The following is a 13,368-nucleotide window of genomic DNA, read 5'->3' as shown; positions in this document are numbered from 1 at the left end:
AAACCAGAAAATTCTTTATAACCCAAGAAATTTCCTCTAATTATGGGCCCAAATTCACTGTATAAGTAATTTTCATACCTCTGCAGAGAATGGGAATGCAAATAGAATCTCCCTTTTATACAAAATTGTTACAATGATAAATTTACATTGTGTTCATACATGAATGCTGTCCCTGCTTAGTTTCAGTGTACTACATGTATTTCTAATGGAATTGTTCCCATTTCAGTACTTGTGAACAATATCCTTTATATTTTTCATGTGAGAATAGACATTATGAGTCCATTAATGGGCAAGATTTGTCCATGCAATACTCCAGGGAATTTTCATGTAAATTTGCATACTTTTCCTAAATATGTATGCAGAATTGAAAGATGAGACTCTTAGATATAGAGGATGGAACATTAGAGATAGACAGAAAAACCCATCTTCCATCCCTCACAGACCTGATACTACACATGGTAAACTGCTTTTGCTACCTTAAAAAAATTTTTAAAAATTTCTTTTTTAAAAGCAAAAATTCAAAATTACAATATTTCTACAATTTAATCAAAATTCACAGTGATCATAAAGATTTTGTCTTTTATTACCTAGATTCCTTTAACAGTTTTCATTCAAATATTCACTCCAAATTACCCACTGAAAGTATCCTGAAAAGCAACCTTTAGCATCATAAGCAAAAGTGCCCAATCCCTCCATTTTCATTTTTTCTTTTGAGCTTCTCTCTGGTCTCCTCCTGTCTCTTTCCTCACCCTTTGCTCTCAATTTTAAGCTCATTGCAGTCTTTCTGTTCTGTGCATGACATCTGTTGTATCTGTATCTCAGTCCTTAAACAGTGCTCTTAAAACACCATTACAGCAGAAATAACCTGGGGGTGTGGTTATCTTTAAAGTGATCAATGCTAAAACAGTAGTGGGTTGCCAGTGTTCATATGTAAGAATGAATAGAGAAGTACACAGTAAGGAAAAAATTGATGCTTTCAGAACTAAAACTGGTGTTACCTGGCCCATGGTACATTTTTATTTCAGAGATTAAAAAGTCACTTCCAATAAGTCCCATAATAGAGAAGACACAAATATTTTAAAAATGTTATGGACAGCAAGGAGAAACATTGAATCAAGTATGAATATCTGTAGACTGTTGGCAGTGCAGTTTGAAAGTGATGGAAGAGAGGAGCAGACACAAATCTTGCTATTTATTAAATGGATTTGTGCCTGCACCTTTTGCACACATATTTGAAAATATCTGCCTTTTAAAAAAGTAGGTCCTTTTTTCTTGATACTCTTACACTGAGTTGTGGGTGTATAATCTCTTAAAGTTTTTTTATTTATGTACTTTTGATACATTTTTTTTAACGTTCTTGAGTCACACATATATATCTCATTGACTGACTTTTCAAAGTTCCCAGCTATATTACCATAATGTATCTCCTATGCAGAGGAACACTGAATTTTTCCTTCTGGTTCAAAGAATTCTTGTGAAAAACACCTGTGCACTGAGGTAATGTGGTAGGTGATGTGGAGGGACAGGCACAAACACCCCAGATAGCCCAAGAAAGAGACTTAAAATAAAATCTGTTAAATTGTTTAATTGGTTGGGGGGGAAAAAAATACCCAAAAGGTCATGAAGCATTTGTTCATTCTAAAATCTATTATAGGATTAAGAACACTTTTGTACCTGAAGAAAAATTAAGTAAATGCTTGGAAATGAAAAATTTTAACACGGATTAATTAGTTTGCTACCTACAACCAATTAAAAGTATATTGAATTGTAAATTTCTATGTTTAAAAGAATGAGGAGGAAGCAAACAGTGGCCAATATGGAAAAAGAAAAGAAAGGAGAAAGAGAAGAAAAGGAGAAGAAGAAAAAGGAGAAGAAAAAGGAGAAGGAAAAGAAAAAGAAAAGAAAAAGAAAAAGAAAAAGAAAAAGAAAAAGAAAAAGAAAAAGAAAAAGAAAAAGAAAAATAAAAAGAAAAAGAAAAAGAAAAAGAAAAAGAAAAAGAAAAAGAAAAAGAAAAAGAAAAAGAAAAAAAAAGAAAAAGGTAAAAAGTCAAAAGTGAAAAGTGAAAAGAGAAAATAAAGTAATTACGCAAGCTGTTTATTGGAATGAAGAAAAATAACTTTGCTAGATGACATGAAATGGTCTCTTTGAGCAGATTTATTGTTTCTTTCAGTCTTAAAACAAACCAACCATAGACATTTACCTTAGGAGCAGCAAAGTTGCTTATTTCTATACTGTAGATTTTGACAGAACTATGGACTGATGGTTTCACAAGGCATCAGTCACACTTCCACAACATTTTCTGATATAAATATAAAAGCTTCATTTTAAAGGATAAATAAAGCAACACTATTATCTAAACAGGGTAAAATTTAACATCCTTGTGGTTTGTGGAAATTTTTGATGTGCCTGCTGGCTTTTCAATAAAAATCAATTATGCCTTAAATGCGAGCGGTAGTCAACATACTACAGACTATAAATTCAATTTCATACTCAGAAATATGGATTAGCTGAACCTGATGCCCTTCCATTGATTTCAGAAAGCAAAAGCTGATAAGGTAAATAATAGTAAGAAGCTCTCTGACACTCCACATCAAGTTCCGGATTTCCATATTATTTTGTAAGAACTTTCCAGCCACCACAATATCCTCCTTGTGAAATATGTATGCTGAATAGATATTATATGGATTGCTGATTCATCTCTATTTACAGAATGGATATTTGGCTTTTATAATGCAAGGTGGGAACTGGATAGGAAATGAATATACTTATTTCTTTTAGCACCATGCAAGGTATATATCATCCAGGGTGAATAAAGCTGGTGAATAATTACAGAGCAATCTGATTAAGCCCATGTTCTCCAGACTGCAAACTTTTTAAAATAATGTTTCCAGACAGAAGGTAAGGAAGAAGAAGCCAGTCTCTTTAACACACAAGAAAATTTAAAGCTGCTTTAAATTTAACACAAAACCATCTCTCTACTCTTTGAGCAGAACATCCGAGACTAACGTGAATTACAGAAAATGGGCTGTAGTTTAAGGGGGAGAGAGGCAATAATGTTAAAACTGGGAAATTTAGGAGGGAAGATGGATCATGAGTTAAAACTTGGGATAATTTCTCAGATAGATTGTCATACATGAAAAAATTCTTGCCTTCTTGAAATTACAGAGCACTTGGGCTATAAAGCTTATGTTCTTCGGCTTTCAAACAGGGCTCAGTCACTCTTCTTTTAAAAAAAAATTGGATCCATTCAGGTTAAATCCAAAAGGCAGCTTAAGTAGACTTAGCCCACAAGGACTTGTTCTTTCCTTCATTCAAAGGCTTGTCATTACTTTGACTTCAACTTACAAACACTGCTTTCTTTTGTCACATATCTAGCATGTTGAAAGAGACACTGTCAACTTATGTGGGTCTTTCTCAAGGAATGCTGAATCCCAAGAAACATCCGTGATAGACATATGGATACTAAACCCTTTTTGAAAAACCCAAACCACTGCTTGGGACCTACTGACACAAATAATGTTTACAGCTTTGCAGAACCATCAACATTTAAAATTTCAGCCCCGTACAGCTGATAAAAATATAAAGTGCCTAAGCCTGTAATTTAAGGAACTGTTTTAGAAAACCCAGGGTTTAATTCGCCCCCAACACGGTTTGCTCATTATATTCTGTCAGCTCAGTTCCACCAGTAGCTTCTGCCCTGGCTTTCCCCCAGAGGGTCTGTGCTGAATCACATATTTCTCTGGTTGAAGAGCACAGTTTTTGATGGTTCACTACAGATATCAGTGCTGTCTTCTGTTTTTACACCTGTAAGGACTTAAAGGCACAGTTGCTTGTCTCAAACACTGCCAAGGCCACAGAAGGAACTTGCCATAAGATAAGCCACCACAGAGGGAACTTGAGATAAGCACAGAAGGGAGAAATTACGACAGGAAGGTGCTAATTCCAGGCCTGGTGGAGGTGAGATCTGCTTAGCACATCCTGGTTAACATATCCAGATAAAAATTCCCACTGTGGCAAACTGTGGGAAAGGAAGCAACTGCTCATACACGTATCACCACAAGTTACGGGAACAGCATCTGTGACCACCCCGTGGATACCCAGAACCTGGACTATATACTGGCACCCCCAGAAGAATGAGGCCAGGATCCCCATCACCAAGAAGCCCAGGGTGAGGAAGGACCAATGGGATGCTCTTGGATCCACAGGTGGTGGGATCTTTTCTCCATCTCTCTTTTTCTCTCTCTCCCCTTCCCTCCCCCCTCTCTATTTCTTTCTATTTCTCTACGTCACAACTACTGTTAAAAACTGCATTATTTACTTTGGCATATGGTCTTGTTTGCACCTTAATTAGGGAAGAGGCATCTCTCACTAACTGGATCATAACAACATGTCATGGGTAAAGCACCTAATTGATATTTAGAGATCCAAATGTTATTTCCAATTTTCCTGTTGGTTCTGGCATCAGCTTCCAGAATGGCACTACATCCCAGCAAGATGGGATGTCTTCAGTTTATGATAACACCAGCCATTTCAGCTGTGTTATTCTCTTCTGTCACCTGTCTTGTGTGTCAGGGTCATACAGCCTCTGAGCTGAACAGGAGAACAAATTGATGAAACAACACTGTTTCAGGCCAATTTTGTGAGTTCAATCTCTCTATGCACCATTCATTTAAAAGTTGAACTTGATGATCCTTGTGGGTCCTTTCCAACTCAGGGTATTCTTCTGTGAGAGGACCTCATGCTGAGGATGTGCTCAGAGCCGAAGTTTTTCCCCTGCACAAGGTTTCCAATGTGCCATGGAGCTGCACCTTGTACCTGAGGAGACATGTCTGGAAGACAAGCAGCAGATGTGTCAACTGCAGGCATTGGGATGGGAACTGGGAAGAAAAACCCCCAAGTAAATCCCATATTTATCAGGTGTGCAAGACAGTCCACAGGATCACCTGCTAAAGTTATTGGTTCCCTAAATTCACTTCCTTAATTCTGATCTAGTTCTAATTCTAATACTAATTTAATTCCTTCTTCAAATTCCTCTGTAGAACTTATTTCCAGCACAAGCCTCTGTGGATTCTGCCTTTTTCATTAACTGAATGAGTTAATTTATGCACCAAACTACTTTAGAAATGATTGAAAGAAACTTGCATTATTCTTATCTAACAGAAGCATATCAACTTGTATTGTTATAGATCATTTGCTTTCCCGTAATTTCCCATCTTTCCCTCTGGTCAGTTTAAATGCAAGTCCCAATTTTAAAAGTCACGGCATGCAGCACTTCCCTGACAGAACCAACTGAAACTTCATTTCCAGGTATTCTCTTTTGAAGGGCTTATTCTGTAAAGCAATATATTCAACACATGTACCCTGCTACAACACAAGCTTTTAATTTTCATTTAAATGGAGGTATAATTACATGCAGTTCTTGCACTGTAACTGCTGCAAATCACATCCTAAATACGCAATTGTGTTAAATCCTGATTAATGAAATTTCTTTGTAAGCTAGACATTCCCTCTTAGATTGATATAAAAATGACATATAAATCTAATAAAACAAAAAAAGCTCCTGATATTTCCCTATACTGTTCCAGTGTAACCAAGGTATATGCAGAAAAAATATACAGCATTTATTATGAAAATATAATTCTTGTAGATTCACTCAGAAAACTGCAAACATTCATAAACATCTCTCTCTTTGGGGAAAGAGAAAAGTGCCATTTAACAGGTGTTAGAATGTAAATGACATCTCATTAGTGACTTCCTTTTGCAGCTCAGAGACAAATAAAACCTTCATTTAAAAGCATTAGTGTTGTTCCTAAGGGTTTCTGGTATCATAATGTTTTGGTTTATGATGATATTTAGCCTTTTCTAACATTCCCACTTATTTCTACAGAATAAACCAGCCTCTGTCTTTAAAGTTAAGACTCAGAATAAAGCCAAGGGTGGAAGAAGATGATAGTACAGCTATTCAAACATTCGTCCCTTGCAAGGAAGTGGCAGGGTATTATCATCTGCTTAAAATGATGAAAGAAAAAAGAGCACTTCATCTTTATTCTGGAGACCAACTGGTCTCTAACTTTCCTCTGCAAGGTGTGAAAACCTCTGTATGTTTCTAATGTGTAGTTTTTTTGCAAAAGAGTTGCTCTCTATCATGCTCTTCCGAAATAAACCCACTCCTCACAAAACAGTTTTGGAAAGGTGTTAAATCAAATTACCTCAAGTGTTACTGAAATATTAATTCAGTTCTTCTGGAACTGAATCACAACCCTGCCATTGCTACATCCCAGTTTCCATTTTATCAGGAAAAAAAAAAAAAAAAAAAAAAGAAAACCAAACAGAAATCAAGCCCAAGGGCTTCTAAGGTAACTAGAGGAACTTTCACTTGAATTTTTAGGAATAACAGTGGTCAAGTAGTATATTAAAAATATGGGTGACCTTTGGCAATGAAACTGTCAGATTCAATTTCCATGCTGATCAACAAGGCTCCTGAGCACCTTCAGCAGACATGGGAAGGAGCATGAGAATCCCTTGAGCTGGTCCTCAAGACCTGTTTCTAAACAGCCAGAAACAGAAGAAGGTGTATGACCTTCCAGTTCAGATTGGCACTGCTTGGAGTCAGAGGCCCTCCCTGTGGTTATTCAGTAGAATAACTCATTCAGTTGACCCATTTTGTTCCATTTTTTCACATCATTTAATAGTTAGGCTTCTTTATCTACTGGAGGTTTCAGCATTTGTGGTTTAACTGCTGGTTCATGTTACCTGTATCTGTGACAATATACCCATTTGGGATGTTTTTCTGAAAACCTCAAAGATCATGGATGACAATGTGTACTTTCCCACAGTGTAAATTAGTTGTAAACACATAAGATAAAGCCTGAAACATTATCTAAAAACCTCAAGGCAAATGTATGCATAAGTGCAAAGATAAGAAATAACAGAAAACACAGTAAAATAAAAGTAATATTATTAGTAATAATCATGTGTTTTATGCCTTTTCACTGTTGTTCTGGCTCCTATCTCTTTTAATAAATCAGTTTACATCCTCAAGGGGAGTATTGTTTTTAGTCTCAACCATTCCTAGGCAAAGAACATTGCAGTGCAGGAACTGGGGACCAACAGGGAGATATTCAGCTTCACAATGAAAAAGGGATGCAAAGACTGTGAAAAGACATGCAAGAAACTGACTCTTAGTGGATGGGAACAGATTAAACTGGCAGAAAATTCTGAATGCTGCAGGGAAAGCAAATAAAGAACTTTATTTACACTTGCTGGGAATAAAAGAATGAATGGGACATTCAGTGGCTTCAAAAAGCAAAAACTAACATGATGATTACATTTACTTTTTGGAGTTCTGTAATTTGCACCTGTAGTAGTCATTATCACATAATATCATTATATTTTAAAGTAATGCCATTTTAAGAATAATGTTGAGCACTTAGATCTGAATGAAAAAGGCATTGTGAGAAGTCTACAAGTCTTATGCAGAAAGGCAGTTGGTTTTAGTAATTTTTTACTGTTTTTCTAAATTTTAATTCTAGATTAAACCAATCTATCTCATTTACTCAAATCCTTAATTATTCAGTGAGTTTGTCAAACATAAAAAATTTGGAAAGACATTGCAGTTAAAAATATTAAAACTTAACAGAATTAATTTAATTTTTTAAAGTTTTGACTATAAGTTTTATTTGATAACACTAAATGTATATTACTAATCCCAAATAACACAAATCTGTGCATTTAACCATATTTTTTCTGGCTTTTGTTGGCATAAACAAAACACCTCACAAAATATTATGTTTTACTTAGAGCTTTTCAAGGCATCCACGTTTAAGAAGCACATAGTTATCTTCTGAAAGCCATAAAACCTGCTATTTAGAAATTAGCTAAATGCCCTACTCAGATCTAATGGGAATATTTTGTTCAGGAATCTTTTGACATCCTTTTTATTTATTTTAATCAATATGATTGCATGGAACATTCTATAGCTTGATAGACACAATAAAGTATTAGCTAGTGAAAAAGAATTCACTGGATTTCAATCAATAATAAATTGGAACAAACATTTTCTGAATAAGTGCACAATAATTGTGTGACCAATTCATTCCATATCAGTTTGTTACTCAGACAGTGTATCATTTACAATTAATCTGAAGGGTAGTAGTAAGTAGAGGGAGACTGGGTGAGGATTTTCTTGTATATAGCAAAGTCAGACATAGTTCTGGGAAAATATTCTATTTATAGAGTGGACAATATTTAATAAACTTAAATGATAAGTAAATATTTTAAATAAAAGAAAACAAACAAACTCAAAAACCCAATTAAAAAAAACAAAAAACAAAAAACAAAACCTCCAACAACAATAGCAACAACAAAAACTCCAAAAAACCCAAAACAAAACAAAACAAAACAAAACAAACAAACAAAAAAAATCCCCTCAACAAATCCAACCCTGAATGCATCTCCTGGCTTCAAAAATATGTTACAATGAAGTTTTGTGGTTTGCTCGCAGGCTTCATTTTTCCAGTAGCAGCTTGGTTTGCCCCAGAAGAAAGAAGCATCAATTCCAGGCAGTGAGAGAGGGAGGTGCAGTGCACAAAGCTCTGGCATGATGTAAGGGTTTCTGCATTTTAATCTCTGTTCTCTTGTAATCTCCCTCTGTGGTTCAAGTGAAACCACTTACTCCTTTTCTGCCACTGTTTCAATTTCAATACAATTTACTTATTTCCCAGGAGAAATAGAATGCTCATTTGTTATATGTAAAGCTGACTATAAAGCAAATACAACTCTCCAACACCCACTCCCCACTACTTTTGGAAATATCTTAAAATATTGGCAAGTGGAGGAGGGGGGAGGGGAGAAAGGACAAACCATTTGTGTTCTGCAAGGTAACTGGCTGCATCAGGGATTATACTGGTTTGCAGGAAAAAGCATCTCTCTCATCCCAACGAGATCTTAGTGTCTTTCCCCCTCGTCCCACACCAGGACTGCTGATGCCTTTGTGATTGCTAAGGGAAGAGGTCTGTGACTGTTAAGCACAAGATCCCTAATCTTGTCATCCCTTGTGGCTCCCCAGCCATCCTCTAGCTTGTCACTGACTTCAGTCAGCCTTTGGTGACACCTCCTGCACCTGTGACAAAGCGCCCCAGGTCAGGCACCGTCAGCCCTCTCTTCTACCTTTTGCCTAAGGTAAGAAGTTTGTTTCCCTTGTCCCAAGGACCAGACTGTAGTAAATATTCCCCCAAACAGCCTTAAGATCCAAAAGGGTCTTCAAGAAATCGATGTTTATTTGAAAAACAAGAAAATACCACAGCCAAATCAAAGCTAAACTGTTCAAAAACACCTATCCCAGATTCCCCAGTGGCAGAGATAGGTCCAAACAATTGAAGTTACTGAAAGAAAATCATAAAATTCCTTGCTTGGATTTCCAGAGTCCTGCATCTCTCTCAACTGACAAAGTCCTTGTACGACCCTCAGAACTCAGATGTCTCTGAGTCCCCAGCGTCACCATCCTCGGTCTCTTGAAGCCAGATAGATCTCTGTCAATTATACTCTTCAGGGTACTTTGATGTGGCCAGATATGACCTTACTCATTACCATACCAGCCATGAAAACATCTTTTGTATAGACAATAAGATTTGTTCATGCCTTATGCAGCCTCTTTTCTTTGGCCTGGCTTATACCATGTCACCCAGCCCAGTTTAATATTATATTTGCAGTTTCTGTAACTGCTAGAGTACTTTGTTGTAATTGCAGCTTTATTCCTGCACCAGAACTCAGTGGTGTGTGTTTGTCTAGTCTTACAGTGAATGAATATGCTCGTACTGCCTTCTCAAATATGGAGAATATCCATCTTCAAATGCAGTTATTTAATGCTAGGTAGATTTTTATTGACATGGCACAGCATGTTACCTGAAGCTATGTCAATCAGAAGTGCAGAGGGATCATATTTCATAACAATTTTCAATGAAATACTTCTATAACAAACATAATACTGTCACTATCCAAAATTAAAATTACTGAAATTACAACAAAGTCTTTCTCTCATGCAATACCTTTGCAGGCAAAGTTTCATGCACACACACACACACACACACACATGCACACACCCCTTCCTCTCCTCACAGCCCCCATGCAGTATATTTTTTAAAAGAGAGACTTGGTATTCATGGGAAGCTGGTTATTTTAGTGTCATCTTATTTCTGAGACACTAAGCAGAGCCTATATGGAGACTGGTTCTCCAACACAGCAGCTTGTTAAGGGGAGTTGAGTGACATCCCAGCATACATCTAGCTTCCTACTGAGTCTCCAACATCTGTTACTGCCTAACTGCCTGAAATACGTAGTGCTTTCTAAGAAAAAAGTAAGGTTTGTTTTTGTTTTTACACATATGCTCAGCTGAAAAGTGTGTGAGCTGATCCCCATCACATCCTTGGACATCTATGTCATCTGCTCACATGCTGCAAGATATAGACTGATTTAGTGTAAGCTTTGCTCTGCTAACATTTTCTTAAAGACACAGGGAAAGGTAAATAAAGCTGGGAAAACATATATATATATATATATATATATATATATACACATATATCTCACTATTATACAGGCAGAAACTATGTTGAGTTGACAAAAAATGTGGGTGTTCTTTCAAACAAACTTAGTGATGGAAGCTCAACATAGCTCTAGTGGGTGACAAATCTTGAGGGCAGATCCCAGTTCTGGAAATGGGCACAAAGTTTAGGCTGAAATCCAAGCATACTGCATTAAACCTAAATATTTTAAGTCTGGTATGTATCAGACAGCTAATTTGTTGGATCATGTCATCATCACTATAAAAACCCCATATCCTGGAACTGCCAACTCCTAGTTCAGAATTTAGCAGGGAAATGTCTGGCTTCTGTTCAAAAATACAGTGCAGAAGTGCCTGTGCTCCCAGAATCAGTCCCTAGTGCATGACCACCTTCAGGTAGAAGCAGCCAGACGGGAACAAACAGTGCTCTGCTTTGCAAGTCCTGGAAAAATTCCAGATGAATGACGGGTATGGAACAGCAGTAAAATTTTAGCATTAAATGCCACTAAAGATATATATAATATGACAAATTATTGAATCAAAACTAAATCCCTTATAAAATTCAAGGTCGTCTTAATAGGTAAAATCTTCTAACCCATAAAAACTGGTATTCAGCTGATCTCAAGGAGAAAAAACAGTAAATTTCTCAGTGCATTCAATAGGCAAATATTTTCAGAAGCTTTCTTAGGAGTAGTTTCAGCGTTAGAAATAAAATCCAGCAAAAGAAAAAAAGGAAACACAGGATATTGGACACAGATGCTTAATCAGACTTTGGCTGATGTAAACAAGACCTGGTAAGTGTATTCATATGTGTGCTGTATGAGCACAGTTTGAAAAACATCAGATCTATGTTATCTTATTGTATGATACAACTATATTTAAGCAACTAGAACTATTAATTGTATTAATTTTTCAGTTAGTTAAGAAAATCCTTACATCACTACCAGCTAAAAGAAAAGGGTGCTTTCTTAGACTAGTCCATTACTTCCTAGGGCCACGTATAAATACAAGCAATAATGTTTAAAATATAAGTTTTATTGAGATAAAGAGTATTCAAAAGGAAGTTTGAATCAAACAGTAGTATAATGACAGTATGATTTTGGTAACAGAAATACTGTTTGGAAGGAGGCATTTCTTACTAGCAAACTGAGTCACTAACAGCAAGTCACTCTTGGATTCAGATTTTTTTAGGTTTTTAATTGGTATCTAGTGCCAATCCACGTATTTGGGGCTTATCTTGAAAGGAGGCATAAATTAGGGCTTTACATACTTCACTGACAGTCTGTCCCAGCAGAGGGTTTCTCCCCAGTAAGGCAGGTAGCAAAGTCAAGGGCAAAGGTTTTGAGAGAAGTAAAGCATAGCCAAGGGAAGAGAGTTGAACTACAAAGGAAATGTAATATTAATACTGCAGGAAAAAGATGTCAGAATTGGAGGGGAGGCAAGAATGAATGCAGAAAAGCTAATGCATTGAGGCAGTTAACTATATGCAAACAGATTCATCCCATTCACAACTCCAGGCATCTCTGTTTATTGATATGGGTAGCTACCAAAAGAGATCTAATTATACTAAAATTTGACTGATGAGAAGGCAGACTCTCAGAAAAATTATTTGTTTGCTTCAGCTGTCCCACAGGTGATATTCCAAATATTCCCACAAAGCTATAGGCAAATAAAAAAACAGCAAAAAGAACAAAAGAAATATAAAATTCAGAAAACTCAAAAACTTCTGTTACAGCTGCAGTATACCTTCTCACTGTTTATAATAGCAAATAAAACAAATACAAAGATTTGAGTATATTTAAAATCTATTCTGAAAATGCACTCAGCTTCTTTGTTTTCCAAAAGAGCTACACCATCTACAGTGGCCTGGTACACAAGCCCCTGAGAATTAATGAGAAGGATTAATACATATTGTTATGACTCAAAGCATTTTATGATTAAAAAAGAGCCCATTTAACCATAATGATTCAAATTCAGCTGCAGCAATAGCAGGCAAAATTCCCATTGATTTAAGTGAGGCTGAATTCAGTTCTCATCTCTTATGCCTTAATAACACTGTGGGTCTGAATATGACAGTGCCTCTTACTTTGTGTTTAACCAAAACAAATGTCTTAAAGGCCATCGTTCATCTTTAACCCTCAATAGAGTGCTGTTTCATCATTTTCTCCCTGCAAGGTGTATCTCTTAATTCAAATGTATGCAATAAAAAGCATTCCCAAAGTATATCATATCTAGTTAACCACATTAAGTATTCCCTAAATGGAAAGGTCATTGGTATTGGATGGATTTCTCAATTGGAACAGAAGACTATATCTCCAAGGAATTTTTACAGATGACATCCATATGTCTTAATTCCAGATTGTTTAATGCAGAGTACTTTTTTGTAGATACATTAAACTGCATAATAAGCTTAAAATATTTGAGAATTAAAAATAAGAGTCTCCTTCTTCATTTGCCTCATGTCTTGTTTTAGATTTTGTTTGGTTGGACAGTGCGAAAAAAAAATCTATTAGGTGACCTATGGTAGCATTTCAAAAACACACATGCCTTGAAATCTGAGTATGCTGCACACTAAGGAAAAAAAAAAAAGCTTTAAAATGAAACATGATAAAAATAATTGAAAATCCTTATGTCTGGCTGAATTTAAACAGATATTTAAAAGACTTTATGCAGTCACTAATTTTGACTTCTGCACTGTTGTACCAAACAAAGTATTTACAAATTTCATAAAGTATCAAGGTAGTTTCCAAATCACTCATTTTTTCCATCCCAGAGATAAAGATTTATTTAGGGTAACTTGAAACCAAAAC

The sequence above is a fragment of the Erithacus rubecula genome (genome assembly GCF_903797595.1).
Source record: "Erithacus rubecula genome assembly, chromosome: 2".
Taxonomy (NCBI): domain Eukaryota; kingdom Metazoa; phylum Chordata; class Aves; order Passeriformes; family Muscicapidae; genus Erithacus; species Erithacus rubecula.
This window is presented reverse-complemented; position numbering follows the sequence as displayed.